This window comes from Mustela putorius, unplaced genomic scaffold (assembly GCF_011764305.1).
Source record: "Mustela putorius furo isolate JIRA1106 unplaced genomic scaffold, ASM1176430v1.1 tig00000992_pilon_pilon_pilon, whole genome shotgun sequence".
In the NCBI taxonomy this organism is placed as follows: Eukaryota; Metazoa; Chordata; class Mammalia; order Carnivora; family Mustelidae; genus Mustela; species Mustela putorius.
This window is the reverse complement of record NW_025421526.1, coordinates 2,046,731-2,064,158: the sequence shown is the minus strand read 5'-3', so window position 1 is coordinate 2,064,158 and position 17,428 is coordinate 2,046,731. Positions and strand designations below refer to the sequence as shown.

General features: G+C 39.6%; 1 protein-coding gene and 1 long non-coding RNA gene across 2 annotated transcripts in view; both read left to right on the top strand.

The window, feature by feature from the left end:
• The window catches only part of COL5A2 (collagen type V alpha 2 chain), a 137,516-nt gene that overhangs the window by 46,042 nt on the left and 74,046 nt on the right, over positions 1-17,428 (top strand). The gene's annotated exons all lie outside the window — the stretch shown is intronic.
• LOC123393700 lies at positions 660-3,715 on the top strand. Its single transcript, XR_006608506.1, has 2 exons — positions 660-1,649; positions 2,693-3,715. It is a non-coding gene; the product is annotated as an uncharacterized LOC123393700 (long non-coding RNA).

Genomic DNA, 17,428 nt, shown 5'->3' with positions numbered 1-17,428 from the left:
TGACTCCCCTCTTCCCCCAATATCACTGCATAATTGTCGGCGTCATAAGATTTTGTCATGTTTATGCATGTCTTTCTGCGCGTATTATAAATCTGAAAACACATAATTTCACCATCTTTATACGTATGTAATATTTTTGTCTATATATGTATTTATAAAAATCTCTAGCCGCCTGCTATGACCGTGTATAACCTTTTCTATAAAAGAAAATATCTACAGCCACAATATACACATGTGGAATGATATTTCATATATACTTATGTATTTACATACATAATAGTCATGTTTCAATTAGACAAAGCTTAGTGGAAACTCCTGGTCTGCAGAATATGTTGAGTTTTCACGTAATTTCTTAGGAACATTTGCCCCATAATTCAACATTCAGAAAAACCTGGTGAATACAGCTTGAGTTAACCATTAAGATTCTGACTTTTGGTGCTGAGAAGCCAGAAATTGAATCAGGACTCTACCTGAGCAGGTTCTGTGCTATTAGCTATTTTTAAGATTTTTATTGTTTATTCAACAGAGAGATAAAGATCACAAGTAGCAGAACGGTGGGCAGAGGGAGAGGGAAAAGTCGGCTCCCTGCTCAGTGGGGAATCCGATGCAGGGCTCGATCTCGGGACCCTGGGATCATGACCTGAGCCGCTGCTTAACTGATTGAGCCACCCGGGGGCCCCACTACGAGCCGTTTTATTTTAATATTTCCCTGGCCACGGCCCATCCAGGGAATGAGTGTGATTGAGGAAGACTGTGGTTCACAAGGTCTTGCTTCTCTGCTGACCTTCCGTCCTGATGGAACAGTTAACACCCGAAATAATACCTCTGGTTTCAGACCTGGGCCTTTCCCTCCTGAGGTGTGGGCGTCTTGGCCTCAGGACAAGCTGTTTAATCCCTGTGAGCTATGACTGTTGCCACGTGGGAATGACACGATATTGAAGATTGCATGAGACCAAGAATATGAAACTTTTGGACCGTACTTGGCACAGGGAGCGTCAGTCGACTTCTGTGGCTACTTCTGCTGCCACTACTGTCAATGTAAAGAACGTCTTTTTAGACTGAGTTGTCTTCTATTTTAATAACTCTTATGAAATTAAAAAAACCAGCATCCAACTTCTGAGTCAACAGTTCATTGTCATCAATCTGGAGATTTCCTCAGTGTGTAGGTCTGGCCCTAATATTTACAACTGTTTGAGCCTACGGCCTTCATTAACGAGGAGTGGCCAAGTGGAGTGGTGTGTTCAGCTTTCAGTTCAGTCTGTTGGTGACCTAAGTGAGTACATTTGCTAGAAACCACCGCAGTTTCTTGTTTGCAAGCTTGGGTAGTGTTTCTCTTACCAGGGAGGCACTCCGCAGTTTCATGGACCGTTGGAAACGTGTGTGTTACTGTTAGGATTTGGCAATATTTGGTCATAAAGTATTTCACTATAAATTACATATGACGTGTTACCACGCTGATTAGGAAAGAAGAAAGTTACTAAAGGGGGTGAGATAATCATCTAGAAATCCGTGACCATCTGTTGTAGGTTCTGCCTTTGCTGTTTGGTTGGTTTGAATGAGAAGTTACGTGTTTCTACATTAAGCTAGTACTTCATTATTATTCAACTTCGCCTGTAAATGCAAGCTGAAATGGAAAACAGAAACAGAAGGTAAATCATCACCTCAGTTGAAGATTCGCCATATACATTATACATATTCCAGCCGACCTAGGTTGTGAAGCCAGAGATACGGATACTGTTCTTGAGGGCAAGATGACTTTCCAAAGCTTTGGAACGTCTCTTATAACTTCTCAGATAGCACTGACTTCCTGTGGTTGGTCAGGTACGTAGGACCTCGTGTTCTCACTCATGATGGATGGGAACGAGGGGGATTTCGTCTTGTAAGTCTTAAACCTGATCTCCACCCTGTCACCCTCTGTTTAGCCAGGCTTAAGAGATAGAAATGGAACTTTTTGCATTGCCGTTTGTAATACAATTTATCTCATTTTCCTGGACTTTGCCCTTTATTTCTTGGTGTCCGCTATCTCCTAAATTCCAAAATCTTTTTTTTTTTTTTTTACTTCATAGTTCATCAAATTTGAATTTGCTTTATGCAAAACTGTTGAAAATTATGTACTCCAACACAGTCCAGGAAAACCGCCAAGAGATTGTCATGGTTATATTGTCAACGACCTTAGGATAACTTTCGGGCTCAGGTTATGATTACTGTCAACTCTGTAGAGGCTTCCTGGCTGGTGGGAGGGTGACTCGCCAAGCGACTGATGCTGGAACAGAAGGGAGGGCTAGAGGTACGGATAGCTCTCAGAGTGGCCTGAAGACTCCGAGGTCTGAGTCTGTCTTGATACCAAAACACTGGTCAGCTTGTCATTTCTGATACTTGTTTCTTTTTTATTGCAAAAGAGCAGCTTTCAGGAATGGTGAACCAATTCTATTGGGCTCTGCCTTCACTAGTCTGTAAGGTCTGTGAGGGCGGAGTAATGCTTGCCTATCCATCTCCCCAGTCCCTTGTTCAGAAATAGATGCTTGAAAGAAAACCAAAAGAAATTGTCCTTCCGCTCTTCAAGGCAGGATAAACTGTCCCCCCAAATCTTCATCTCGCAAGAGACAGGACTTCTGAACTCCTCTGACTGTGTCACCAACATCGGGCTTCACATGCCTCTCTCACGACTTTCTCTTTTTCCCTCTGTCCTTAGGCTGAACCCTCCTTGATTCATCCTAGGACCAGAATAATGACCACCTGTCTGGTTTGCGGCATGGAATCTTTCTCTCCCTATGATTCTCCCAGCTTACTCTACAATCTCAGAAGATTCTTCCTTCTTTCATTTTGCTGCTCAATGAAAGGAAGGACTTCAATGCTGTCCCATGACCATCAACCAAGTTCAATAAAACACTGTTAGCTGGTGTTCAGGATTGCTGTGATCGGGGGCAACTGACACTTTCTGGCTTTTCTGCCTTTTCCTAGGTAGATTACTCAGTACCAGGTCGACCAAATGCAAGGGTGCCCCAAGCACACCCCATGTGCAACTCCTCATCTCTGAGTCATTGCTTAAATTCTCCCCAGTCGTTAGTGCCAAAGCCCCTGGCCAGGCAGTCACAGGTAGGGAGTGCTCAATTAATTTGTTTTCTTGCATTTTGACAGTACATGAGATAGAGAGTTAAAAATTATACACCCTTTCTTCAGGTACATAGTGATTTGGTTATTTGAATTTTGTTCACTGTTTTTTCAATTCTATTATGCTTTTCTAAAAATGATTTATGGTATTTGGTTTAAATAAAAGTACTTCAAATTATTAGAATGTTAAGATAACTTCTGCTTAATATTTGGAGCCAGGGAGAAAACACTTTTACAACTCTTACGCACACAAAATTAATTTTATCTCATTAACTAAAGGTGTTCTTGAAAGAAGTTGTTTTAATGTACCATCAGGATTGTAACCTTCCCTAAAACAAGTTTTTCTTTTCCTCTGATTTTCTGAAGTTGTCTGTACCAAAATGATACTGTTATTCTGGAATGTTGATGTGGTAGGAAACTTCTACTTATGTCTCTAAAAAGTAGGCTATGATTACATATCATAAAAATAGATGTAAAACGTGGCTATTCTGGCCTCTTGAGGTCAGAGAACCTTGCCATGAGCATGTCTAATCACATGTCTGTAAATCTCAATGACTTAATATTTCAAATAACAGACATTTTAATACAAGACAATCAAAATATAGCTCTCAGTGGGTGAATTAATAGTTCCTTCGTAATCAACTGCTACCCTCGGAAGTCATGAAAATGCAGTATTCATTTTTTATTTAGTCAGTTACATTACATAGAGTTATTTTTTTCAAGATATTCACGTATTAACCTGAGAAATATGCAATTAACACATAGAATCTCTCCCTTTCCCTGCTAATTTGTTTTAAGTACAAGAAGTGAGTTTAGCTAAAAGTTATATGATGAAATTCTCTCGGAGGAACTGTAAAGCAAATTGAATCAAATTTAAGTATTTATGCTTGTCAACAATTCAGATGTTTTTTTGAAAGTTTTTATTTATTCATTTAAGTAATATCTGCACCCAGCACGGGACTCAAACTCATGACCCTCGGATCAAGGGTAGCGTGCTCTCCTGACTGAGGCAACCCAACAATGTAGTTCTTAAATTCACATTTCATCAGAGTCGTTAAATTTTCACCTTTCTGGACATTAAATTTTCACCATCATTGTGCTTTCCTGAAGCAAAATTGCATGGAGAATCATCTTCTATTTTCCTTCCCCCAGGTCCAGACAGGCCGGTGTCTCATCCGTGAGTTCCAAACGGAGCTGCTTATTGTTCTGCTCAACAGAGACCCACTGGGCATGACCAAACCTTTCTCTATGAATTAAACAGAATGTTCATGGCTGCCCTTAGTGTCCAGGAGCAGCTCAAAGCCAAACTGACTCAAACCCTTTGTCCATGAAGGTGTCCTAAGACTATCTTGATGTCTTAAGACAATCTACTTCATTAAGCCTTTTTCTTTTTCAAGTGAGAGCTCTTTAAGCAAAAATTAAATTTTATCACTGACATATTGCCATATTTTCATGAAATATTTGAAATGGCATGAACCATTTAAGGGCAAAGAGGAATACTTTTCGATGCTTTGTGTTTTATTTGCTATTAAGTTACATTGGCAATGCGTCCCATTATACAAACTTTATGATGTATTTGACCATCAAAATCACTTCCTATAACCCCAGAAAGAACTTGAAATTGCTGTTCATGATGATAGTATTAAAGATGACATTTATCATAATAAAAATTGTAATTTAAAAATTTTAAAATCTCTGTGAGATTACCCCTATTAGAAATCAACCCTAGTCACCCCTCCCCACTCAATTCATGTCTCTCCCAGCACTTTCTGTTTTTACCTTTCTGCAGTTTTCTTTGTAACATTTGTCACTGTTAGACATATGTTTATTTGCTTATTTTCTGTTTCCTCCCGTTACTGTGTAAACTCCTTAAGGACTAGACTTTTTCTGTTCTGTTCACACTTACATTCCTAACACTAGCCTGTGTGCCTAATAGAGGGCAGGTACTCAAATAGGTACATACAGAATGAATGAACGAGAAGTAAATGGAACTTTCTGATATGACTTGGGATTTAAAAACTGACTTGTAATTCAGTTACTTGGTCAAAGGTGGGATTGTGGACTGGTTTATCCTCTGAATATTTTCTCGTTTATAAAATGAAAAGGACACTTATCCCCTGCAGAAGAGGTGATAGACACGTGTAAGATCTCAGAGCCAAAGTGGCTCCTTAAATATGGTAGCAACCCTCGGATTTTATCTCCTTCCTTCCCTTTTAGTTCACACCCCCTGTGTCTCATACCCCTACTAGAGGTGAAGGAAAGCCAAGGCAGAGAGGAAGATGTAGTCTAAGAGGTAGTGGAACAAAGATTCGGGATGAACCTGGTCAGTTTTTTTTAGAAATCAGCCCCCTTTTGCACTTGAGCACTCCAATAAATAATTGTCAAATAAATGAGGAAACTTTAAAGAAACTCTAAATCAGAATTTAATCTCTTTTAAGTGAAAAGTCACATTTTTAAAAAATATATTCTCCTCTCACAATCTCTCTGTGATGAGTAGGATTTGGAGGTAAATTGTCCAAAAACACACACGCGCGCGCGCGCACACACACAGACACACACACATTCTACCTATGAAAACTTGCCGTCTTTCTATGAATTACCAGAGTAAGGAAAATTCTCATGCAGAATCAGGTGAGGCAGTTCCTTTCAGAAATCAAAGTACAGGAATGTGTTGCTCGTGATTCCATCACCAGTGTCCAGAGAAGTGTCCAGCACAGACAAGATGGAAAGTGCACTTTTGTCCAACTGAACTGAAGGACTACAAGGAGGAAAAGTATTTTAGTTCTGTGGCCAACACCATCTCTAGAATATCACAACACAGACATCTTACTTCATGAACTATTCATTTCTTTAAAGGAATCTCTCTTTGTTTTGGGGTCAGTTATGGTCATAAAGTTCATAACTGCTGTAGACAGGACCATTGGAAGACCACAAGTTGAAACAGCTGAAGTATTCATGCACAGGAGGCCATGAACTTGGTGTCACTACAAAGCTCCCAGCGCACCGTCTTCTATTATGTGACTTCATAATGGGTGGCCGCATTATCCTCCAACCACTCCCTTCGAATTTCAGCAGGTATGAAGTCCACGTGGATGCACATAATATAGTTGAGTCCCTCTTTGATTCCTGACTTGAAGATAATTTCCTAGACCACATATAATAATTTGCCCATTTTTAGATTAAGTAAGTAAGTTATGAAAGTAAACATTATCTAGTCGTTTTTACCTGTAAAATGGAGAACAGGGTTTTAAAAAATGAAAACAAAGCATTTGATGTATGAACTATTATTTGGTCCACATTATTTTCTCTTCACTCTTGGATATTTAAGGAATGTCTCAAAATCATCTCTCAAAATAAACAAAATGGTCATTTTTCAACCATTTTACATATTTCATATTTAAAGTATGGATTTTTTTTTTTCTCTAGTGAATTATTTATGGGCTGGGCCATTTTTGGTAAAATGTAAGGGATTTTTCCTGCCAACTTATGAAAGCACAAAAACAAATGGAAGCCACAGCTATGTGCCTTCCAGCTTTCGTAACGCCAGCCATCTGTTTTCTATAAGGTAGTTGTTGTTTTTTCTTGTTAAATTCTCCCTGTGAAATGTTTTTCTTGAGATTTCTTTTTTTGGTCTGTGACTTCTACCCAGTGATACTACTCACTCGTGGACCATAAAGGCCCACATGGATTTTGTAACTTCTGATATTCACACCAGAATCTCACTGGACTGATCCAACTTGGATACATTTCCAGGGAGATGGATTTCTGAGATACCGAAGAGTCATACTGCTTAAAGCGATTTTAATTTAAGACTTCTTACATCTTAATAAGAGATGATTATTGAAATTTCTGTTTGTGATCATTTTTAGCAGTAATTTTCCTATGGAGGGGGAATGCCAATTAGCTTTCCCCTGGGTTGTTTTAAGGAAGGAACAGAAAATATACCCTTTTCTAACAAGTGGACATAAGGAAGTTGAAAGGCTCCAAATAGGCATGATCTTTCAAAGAAACAACAAGCAATTTTCTTATAGTTTCGTCCATTTAAAGGAAGTAGTGCACATTGGAAGTGCTTGCTGTAGTGACTAAAGTAATTATATCCAAAACTGGCATCAAAATACTGGACGAGCCTTTAAAAAATACAGATTTCCAGTTGCAAAACAAAATCAGAATCACAAGAGATAGGAGGTGATTTTTCTTAAGGAAAATTTCTTTGAGTGATTTTGTTGCAAATCCAGATTTGAGAAGCAGGGGCTTAAAACAGAATCAAGCCTGAAATCTAAAATAAATTAAGAAAGTTAAATGAAAAATTAAAAAGGATTTAAAAGAAAACTCTTCAGTTTGAGGGATACATGGCAATTGAAGTCCCAAAACACATACAGCTTTTATTTGGGGTAAAATCTTTGAATGGAAGATCATAAAATATAGGCATAAAAGAACCTGAAGCTTTAAAAGGCTCTGAAAGATGATACTGGGGTTCGCCTTCCGATCTGGCAGGCTCGATGCCACCTACTTTAAAAAGACATATCTTTTAAGGTATTGGTTATAGTGGCTGAAGTCACAAAATAATCTGTGACAGACTCTTGTCAAGGTTACCATATAATTATTTAGTTTGAAAAGCTTTCCAGCCGTGGATTATATTAGACACAGGTGTATTGCTGTGGGCGGGGGCTCAGGTATTGTGGCATTAACAAGCCATACCAATTACTACGATGGCCTTGCCTAGTATCGTATGCTAACTCAAAAAAAATCCCTCTTGCCCTACAGAAATCACCTTTCCCCTCTTCTCTGTGTGTTATCACTGCTCTTCTTGAAATCTGAGCACAGTCCTGTGTTGTGATATTATTTATATGGACAGACCCAAAGCCTTGACAGTTAAGTAACTTCCCCTCGGGGCATTTTGTGGGAGAAACAGGGTTCCTCCACTGTCTTCATAGCCCCACACATGGATTTCTGTGAGGATTAGGAAATGCATGATTTCTCTCTGCTCCTTCACCCTACTCCAGATGCTGGTAGGTCCCCATACTGGGCAGAGAAGTGAGCATGAATTTGCTTTTGATGTATGTGTAAACGGGGTTGACACAGACAAGAGGAGTCTGGGGAAGTTTAGCTAAATAATAACGGCAGTGTTTAAACCACACTGATTTTTTTCAGAGCACTTTCACATCTACGTGATTCTCAGATCCTTGTGGGGGGAAGTGCATTGCCCCTATCTGTAGATGAAACAATTCGAGGGCCAAGTAATTCGTCATTCGCTAAATGTTCTATAACGCGTCATTTTCAGTGCCAGGGTTAAAAAAGCAAAATCAAACAAAAAGCTCAGGATCCCCAGACCCCTTAAAGTCCACTGCCCCCACATCACTTTGCCTTTCAGGGACTCCCAGTGACGAGCTTGAGTTAAAATACGTCTGAAAGCCTTGGGAGGTAAAGGAGCAAACTCGCTCTCTCTTCCCCATCCCTCGCTCTCTTGGTTTAAGTAAGAGGAGGGCGACTTGCCCTGAAGGTGAAGCCCAAGTATGAGGGGCTGAAATGCATCAGAAAACTGACTGCAGCCCCCCAGGCTGCCTCCTCTTCCGACTCTGGGTCTTTTCCCATCACGGGTCTCTTTCTTCTCCTTTCTCCTCTCCCCCTTCTTCTCACCGGAGTGAATTCCACGTGGCTCCTGGATGAACTCTGCTTCTCTCATTGACACAACACTTACACCAGCAAGACGAACCTACTCCTCCTACGAAATGCCTGGAACAGTGTTTGGGCTGCTCTGTCGGCATCCCGGGTCTACGCCTATCGGGTCCTTATGTTCTGTACATTAGTTGCTTGATCGTCTGACTGTCTTATGCTTCCTGAGGCTACAGCTACTTGGAGTATGAAGGCTTTCAAGTTTGAATTTGAACGTCCTCGACTTCGTTCAGCTCTGGTACCTAGTGGAGAAATGGTGGAGTCCCTGCTCAGTATTTGTTGGATGCTATTGTCTCTGCTCAGGACTTTAGTGTTCCTTGGATGTTTTTTGGAGATTCTGAATCATTCCTTTACCTTGCCAAGACCTTTCAAGTCCCCTGCATAGCACACTGGGTTTTATGTATGTCATTTTATTAAATGATGCCATTTAACAGGAGAAATTAGATTTGATTTACATTATTTTGTTTGTGCACACTTTACTAAAAACATATTATTCCTCCTGAGTTTTAGGACTTTTTGATCTTTAATATAATTGCCAAACAGCTGATTTCCTCTTTCCTCTTAAGAAATTCTGCAGAATTTTCTACTTAATGTGCTCTAAGTGCCAAATCATTTTTATTGAAACTGACTCTTGTTTAGCAACATGAAAAGAAATAAAATTTTATAATTTTTTCAATATTAGGAAGGTACTTCCTTTTGGCAGTAAAATACTTAAGTATTAATATTAAAAATAAGAAATATTAATTTACCATTAGCAATGATAACTGAGAGAAATTTGCCATAGTCTCTTTCCATCACACAAAATATTACCATTACAAAGATCCACATAAACTCACTGATAGATAATAGACACTTTGCTACCTTATTGTCACATTGGCTTTTTTATTAAATTTTAAATTATTTACATAATTTAAACTATTAAGTGTAAACTACAATTTTAAACTATTAAGAAGGACAAACTGAATGAATAAGATAAATTAATCCCAAATCATTTTAAATGTACTCTAGTTCCTACATAAAAATACATTTTAAAATTTCTGACATCTTTAGCGCACTGAGTAATGGCAATTCATCGTACGTGGGCTAGCATCAAGTAGCATTAAGTCATGGCCGGACGGGGTTGTCACAGTGTATTTCATATTCCCATAAGTCCGTGGTAAACTCTTTCCTCACGGAGAGAGAGCTAAAGGAATCCAGAGCGTGATCTTATGGACGGTAGAATAACGGAGCATATATGAATTCCGCTGTGCGGCAGTTTGGTCTGGATGGAGAGCATGGTTTGTCTGTTCCTAGACCTGGTAACTCCCAGAGAACTGGGAACTGTATATAGGCATGAAATAATGCTTCTAAATTCACTCTTCGGTTAGCAATGCGTCTGCCCTGCATGGCTTTACTCCTCTAGTGTGGAACCTCTACGACTCCAGAGAGAGCCTGTTGCCGGAGTGAACCTTTAGTGTCCCTTTGTATCTCCCCACCGCGTCTCATTCGGTGATGTGCCGGTCATGGAGAGTCGAGCTGAGTTCTCATTAAATCCCATCAGCCTTTATACTTGATGTTTAACTAATGAAGTCACATTAAGTTAATCACCACCACGCCATTAACCTCGTAAGAATTTCCAGTTTCTCCCAGTTATCTCCCCTTAAATCAGCACACAAAGGGATCAGGTTTGAATTTTTTTATTAGATCACATCCCCTCAACAAAACTAGCTCTCACTTTTATTCCATTATTTGCTTTTATTCCTCATCATTATTGCCAGGCAAATTAATTGTGACTGAACTGATCATTACTAAGCAGGAGAAAATTAAAATTGTACCTTGGCCCTTGGAGGGAGGTTTCTCTTTTCAAAACTCTTAACACAAGATTAAATTTAAAAAAAAAAAAAAAAAAAGAAGAAGAAAGAAAACAGTTAAGAACTTTTGTAAAGCCTAATGCAGACTTTGGAAAAAAGTGAAAGGAAATGAAAACGTGAATAAGGAGCAACTTAAAAAGCAGTTGGTTATTGGTTTGCTTTAAATTGTCTTTTTCAGTGTTGAATTTTATTGGGTTTTCCCTGGTGGCTTTTTCAGCATCACCTCTTTAGTTTAAATAAAGTAGATAGAATAAAGTATATTCTTTATTATTAGGGGAGTCATATTCATATGGTGTAAGTTGAATTTTCTAGAGGAAAATTTCATTTCCTGTGTCCTAGAAACCCATCTAAAACGGACTCGGCAATGACCGGCCTGCAGCAGTCACTATTCGTACTCATCAGGATGCCCGAAGGCTTATTTGTGTCGTGGAGATCCTTTTTCCCCATCAATATCCTGTGAAGCCTCAGGAAAGCGGGGGAAATTTCACAGGATATTAGGATGTAACATTTGGTGGCTACACAGGCATCACGTCAGGAAATTAAATACTGACTTTAGAGTCGGAGGCTGAATAGGAAGGAAGAATGGAGTTCACATTCTCCGTGTGATTCAGCGGCTTCTCCTTGATAACCAAGTCCGTCTCTAAAAGACCTTGGTAATCTCTCGTTCCTTATCTCTAAGGTGAACTGCGCTTACTCTTTATTTTCCTTCCTTTCAAGTGAACCCAGACCCCCCCTGCCCCTCCTCCTCCACGCGGACCTCAGCTCAGGACCGCCACGGACCCAAACCTGCACGTAGAGGACACATTTTAAGTTGTACACGTGCAGGTTTGTCCTTCCTTCCTTCCTTCTCTAAAGCAGCCGTCCGGCCGGCCTCGGACTGAGAATCGGATGACGGACTGTGTGGTTTTTCCAGTATCGGCTCTGCCACTCCCTACGTCTGGGCGGACGGATGCCCAGCCTCCCCCAGTAGCTGGAAGGGTTTGCTACGGAGCTTCCAGAAGACACAGCGCTGCCCTTGTAACGCGGTAGACAGTGGCTGTTAGTATTTATGCGGGGTGGTTCCTCCTCAACATTCCTCCGAATACGCCCTAACCAGGGTTTAAAACTTTTCCAATCAACGTTTTATCTTTCCAAACTTCTATTTTACTCAAGGTCTATACCATTCTCCCACCCTGTAGACATCTGTGTTTTCTAGGCTGCTGTGTAACAAAGTGTGACACACTGGTTGGCTTACCACGAAGTGTAATTGTCTCAATTCTGAAGACCCGAAGCTCCACATCAGAACACTGTCCCGACCGCATTCCCTCCAAACCCTGTGGAGGGGGAAGCCGTCCTGCCTCTTCTGAGCCCCTCAGGCTCCCGGCCGTGCTCTGCTGGCCTTGGATGGCAGCCGTGGTTCAACCTCTGCCTCCGGCACGTGGGTCTCTGTCTCTCTGTGTCTTCTCTTTTCTTCTTCTGAGGACGCCAGACACGTGGGAAAGATTTAGGGCCCACTGTACTCGGGTATGACCTCATCTTAAGTAATCACATCTTCAAAGGACTTATTTCCAAATAAGGTCAACGTATCATTTTAGGGCACATAACTCAACTCCTAACCATGTCTGGTAGAGGTTACTTCCTCTGTTCATTCCTGAGCCTTGAAAGTCATTTTAAAAATTGTTCTAATACCCTGTCCCACCTGTAGTTAATCAAGCCTTGCATATTTTATATCATGGATTTGCCCCACTTTCTTCATTCATAGAATAACTATTTCTCCCACCCGCAGTGTAACATTTTTTAACTAGCAGCCTTCGGTCTTAACTGCTTCCAGCTCATTTTCGGCTATGTTGTCAGAGCAATGTTCCTGAGACTGACTCATACTTTCTTCTTTTTAGTCACTTATTTAGTCAGCAAGCATTTATTGGACATTGTGCATTGGGCACTGTTCTGCAGGAATGATATAGAGATAAATTAAATGCTGCTTATCCTCAATAAATGCATAACCCAGCAGTGTTTACATGTAAACAAACAAGTGGGTTTGAAGACGGTTGCAGGTGCTCTGCCAGGAGCAGGTGAGGTCCGAGTGCAGAGCAGCCGGACCACATGTGGGAAAGGAGCAAGTGTGCAAATCCTTTTTAGAGGCAGAGCTATTCTTTTTCCCAGAATTCACGACTCTTTTTTCCTGTAAATGGAACCAACCCCTTCTGATATGACACGTTTTCCCTCCTCTCCGTGCCTTTTTTTTTTTTAATGTGGTTTCTTCTCCCTTCTCAAGCAGTCTTCCTGACTGCTCAGCTCATCTCAAATGTCTTGCATTTTTCAAGACCTACTTTAGAACCCAGTTCTGTCCAGCCCTTCCCCGCTATGTCGCTCACAGTGATGCCATCTTCTCAAACCTCTTGAACAGGATTCTTCACACCTGCTATCTTACACAAAGGACTTGCTACCTCAGGGAATCTGAGAAAATGGCTATAAATCGATGTGCTAGAAATAAAATAAATGAACTTCTAACTCGGGTATTTGGCACCTTACTTTGTACTGTGTTCTGAATTACAAACTTGCATCCGTGGATGAAACTCAGGGTCTTTCAAAGTGGGTGTTATACAATGCAACTATGTTTGACTTCCTAAAATGCCAAGACTCTATAATCCAGAATTCTGTACTAAATTTGAAAAGTGGTAATAATTTTGGCTTTGCCGAATTTCCAAATGTTTGTGGAATCAGACCTGGAAAAATTCATTTATACTTCATCCCAACATGGCCAGACTTAGTCATCGGGGCGAATGGTTCCTCCCATGCCGCATGGGCCAGCCCCCGGCCTCTGCTCGGCTGGTTGGCTCCACGGCCGGCCAAGGAGCTGCTCCTCACTCCTCTCCGAGGCACCTACCTGGAGAGGCAATAAGAGGTTTGGAAACAAGAGAGCTGTTGTTTTACCCTCAGGCAAGAGAAGAGAAGGGGGAAAAAAGGGGGAAGTCATGAGTGAGAGGAAGTGCCTGTAGTCCTTCCGACTCATCCAGGCCGTTGGGCGGAGAGCAGGAGTCCATTGCCAATGACCAGCTATGAGCCAGGAGTGACAATATTATACAGCCTGGAAGTGAGTTTTTGGAAGAAACCGCTTTGGATCCTAGTTTTCTCACTCAAAGAAAAAGAAAAAAGAAAAAACAGAAAGAAAGCAGAAAAACTAAAAGTGTATTAAATTAAAGAAAGGAAATAAAGAAATAACAGAACTGGAATCACAGAATTCTTGATTTTCCTTACCTCCAGCCTACATGAAGTGACCCTCCTAAGTATTTCTCTCCAGCCTGGGTTTGCCTCTACATACTTGGAGAATGTGTTCTAATAGTCTGTTTCTGGACGGTTCCCTCATAGAGGGAGTGAGCTCCTTAAGTGCGGAGGTTGGGGGAGGAAGGAATCCATTAAATCACCTCTGTATTCCCATTATTTGGCAAAGTAACAGATAATACATATTTGCTGAATAGACAGTATTATCAAAATCCATTCATTCTGTTATTTTGGTATTTGTTTCAAGAGCAAATGCATTTACTTTATCATTTGAAAGCATTATATTTTTAAAGCTCTGTATTTATTTATTTGACAGAGATAGAGAGGGAGCATGAGCAGAGCAGGGAGAGGGGTAGAGGGAGAAGCAGGCTCCCCACTGAGCAGGGAGATCCCTATTGTGGCCGGACCCCAGGAACATGACCTGAGCTGAAGGCAGAGGCTTAACCGACTGAACCCCCCAGTTGCCCTAACTGGAAAGCATTCTTAATGCCAAAGGTGCCGGAAGACTAAAACACAGAAGGAAGGCTGAAACCCACACAGGGGATCTTGTAACTCTGGCCTTGACATAAGAGAGCTGTATGGTGTGCATTTGTGGGTTTCTGCTCTCCCACTGATATGCATTCAGAATGTCCCACAGTTTGCAGTACACTTTGTTACCATATAGGACCCTGAAGGACAGTCAAATAGGTGATCTATCTGCCCTTAAGATAATTCAGTGTCATTTGGAATTCTATGTTGTCTTTATTCCAACAAGCTACTTGAAGTCTGCTTTTATAAATACAACTTTCTCCCCCAAATGACTGAAAGTTGTTTTTGTTTTAGAAACTAGAAAATGCTCGGGTTGATGTCCCCAAGAATTAGTTCTAGTTGATTAAGATAAACAGCATTAAGCAAAGATCTTTCAAAACACAGAGGAAGATTTCCAGAGTTGAGTTTATAAAATTTCAATGTGTATGCAGTTTTCCAGAATGTACCATGGGAATACACGTATATGCAAACTTATTTTGTCCTACAAGAAAATTTCAGTACCTTTTGCAGTTTTCGTATATTTTGACTGTTTTTGGCAAGTAAGCTGTGTCCCAAATGTCTCATTTCATGATCCGGAGTGAACTCTTGTATTAGGCAAGAATTCGGTGAAATTCACTGTTTAAGTAAATATTGACTAAATGGATTAAATAATGCCTTCATTTCATTTACCAGATTGACTAATTTATTTAGATTAACTTTTAGCAACAGTTTAAGGCATTTCATTTCACCTAAAAGTAAAGGCTCAAAAAGTAAAGGCACAAAATAGACATAAATTAAATCTAGGTAGATCGGGACTAAAGTGATATCTTAGAATATTTCATTTCACCTAAAAGCAAAGGCTCATATTTTGTTTTTTCCTATGCAGTAATAAACGGAGACACTGAGGCTTGTTTTTCACATATTATAGGAAACAGCCTAGTTACTCTGTCTTTTTGTCCAACCTAAATTTTACATACCAGGTTAGCAAATGTCCTAGATCCTTTTCTGATTTCAACACCTGCTAGCCACTATTAGCACGAAATAAGTATTCCATCACTATTTAGGGTTGAATAAATAATTGAAAGTTTTTGAGAACTCTGAATTCTTCTATTGGTATTTTAAGAAAATAGTGAGGGTTCTTTCCTTACATACAGCCATAGTCACAATGTTTTCAGAAATTAACATAGTCACAATGTTTTCAGAATTAAACAATAGTGATAAAATTCAGAGTTTAAACAAAACCAAGGAATAATTTTGAATAATTGTAAATAATTTAAGCTTTTGAAATTTAATAAAGCTTTTCATGTTCATGTTACCTCTACAAAAGGGTGTTTTGATTTGGTCTCCATTGATTTACTTATTAAAGGAAATAACTACTCAAAAGCACATAGATTAACAGGTCAAAATCTTGGATTCCATTTTTTTTTTTTTTTTTTTGTATTTTCCTTATCCAATCATAGGATAAGGAGATATCCCTAGTTGAATTCTATGTTTTGCTAAAGAAACTTGCAAACCTTCCTTCTCGGTGTAATAAAAGTATGTAGGAAAAAAACATTGTTGTCTTGATTGGCCTCAGCCTCCTTCCCCTCCCCCTCTTCTTCCTCCTCCTGTTCCTTCCCGCTTTGCTTTTTGCTTTTCTTGTGTATTGTTCCCTCTACAAACACAGACATTTCCCAACCAATAGTTCTCCTGTGCATATAGAAAGTTATTAATAACTTTCCCGTAAATATTCCCTGAATATTACTGTGGCAGTTGTCCGGCAATGGGGTTCAGTGCATTGTAGGGCTTGATCTTAGAACTTCAACAAATAAGATGGCCAGTAAATGATCGTGAGTGTGTGTTCTAGAAGGGAAGCTGAACAGGAAGAGATGGATTTAGATTCTGAAACAGTGGTTTTAGTCTTATTTTAAGTAATCTGTTACCTACTCTAGAACTGATTTGAGGAAGGAATGCCAGAAAGAAGGGTAAAACCCATTTTCATTACTGTTCTTTGGTGAAATCACCTTCTAATTTTGTAATAGACACAAAATAGACATAAATTAAATCTAGGTAGATCGGGACTAAAGTGGGAATGATGGGTATTAGGTCAAGTCCCTAAAGAGACCCATGTGGAGAATATTGGAAATTGTGCCTTCAGGATGACAGCAGTAGGGCCCTTCCTCCAGAAGCGAACTCCCAGGGGAAGAGTGCAGAAAGGGACAACCACGTTAGGTCCCCTCTCCAGACTGCAGGGTATTTTAGAATTCTTGATAGTAAAATGAATGGAATCAAAGAGTCATTGAGAACTGCGGAATGTTTCAGTGATTATAAAAGAAATTTCAGTTTGGTCAGGGCAAAGGCAGTGAGTAAAAAGTAAGTCAATAAAGAATAAATTAGAAGAAATAAACTTGACTATGATGTCCGGATTTTCTCTAGAGGCTTAAATCTTCTTTTGTGGCAGGGAATTTTAGAAAAGAAGGCAAAACTTAGTGGCAAAGAAATCATAAGATACAGACTTGAAATCATTCTAAAAATGTTTCATCATATAAAGTGTTAAATTGTATACCCATCTTTTGTTTTTGAGTATAGTGGACACATAATGTTACATTGTTACAACTGTGTACCTTATGTTGTGTTTACCCCAGGCACAGTTACCCTCCTTCAGTCAGATCTGAGTACCCCATATTGAATATTCTCTTAATACATAAAAATAACTTTTTTTTTTAAATGAATAAAAGTATATGTTCTTTTCAGGACAAAATATCTGAAATAAATAGCATTAATACATGATATTACCACAATGCCTGGCATTTTAAATCCTTGTAGGTATGGCCCACATTTAAATAGTAGTGAAAAATGAGCCTTTTAAAAAAATTATGTAATAAATACAAGATCAAAGAAAATAGTTTTATATCCAATATGGTCTAGATCTCTCCCTGATATTCTGACAATTGAATATTCAACAAATTAACTCATCAAATACTTATTGAGCATCTACTATGATCCTGACACTATTATAGGATGTTGGGGTATATCACTGGACAAGC